Genomic DNA, 760 nt, shown 5'->3' on the forward strand with positions numbered 1-760 from the left:
TCCCTGCTGTCTGGATTCCTGTGGATGTGTGTGAGTGAGCATGAGCATTTTGGAGTGGACTATCTGAGTGAGTTGTGGATTGAGTTGGTCGGTGTTTACATCCCTCCTCAGGCCAACGCGAACTGAAGTCAAAACTGTGAAGAAGTGGACCAACGCAGCAAAGCAGGAACTGCAGGACTGTTTTGACTGCACTGATTGGACTGTTTTTGAAGCTGCATCTGAGATCCTGGATGAGCTCACGGACACTGTGACATCATACATCAGTTTTTGTGAAGATGTGCGTGTGCCAACCAAGACCTTTTGCACATACAACAACAACAAACCATGGTTCACTCCTAAAGTCCAACATCTTCGTAAGGCCAAGGAGGACACCTACAGAAGTGGTGACAGGGCCCTGTACAAGCAAGCCAGGAACACACTGACCAAGGAGATCAAAGCAGCTAACTCAAGGATGTGTCCTCTCACCACTACTGTTCTCCCTCTACACTAACGACTGCACCTCCAAGAACTCGGCTGTTAAACTCCTAAAGTTTGCAGACGACACCACCGTCATTGGACTCATTCAGGATGGTGATGAGTCTGCATACCGGCAGGAAGTTGAGGTATAGAAGCCTGCAGACCAGGACCACCCGACACAGGACCCTCGCCATCTCCCTCCTATACAGCTGAACTGTCACAATGCTCCCACTGCCAGACTGCAACTGACCTTATGTACATTCTGTGGTATTCATTTCACTTCATTTCATTTCTGTCATCCTGT

The sequence above is a fragment of the Haplochromis burtoni genome, unplaced genomic scaffold (genome assembly GCF_018398535.1).
Source record: "Haplochromis burtoni strain Fernald_Lab_line unplaced genomic scaffold, NCSU_Asbu1 Contig_205, whole genome shotgun sequence".
Lineage (NCBI taxonomy): Eukaryota > Metazoa > Chordata > Actinopteri > Cichliformes > Cichlidae > Haplochromis > Haplochromis burtoni.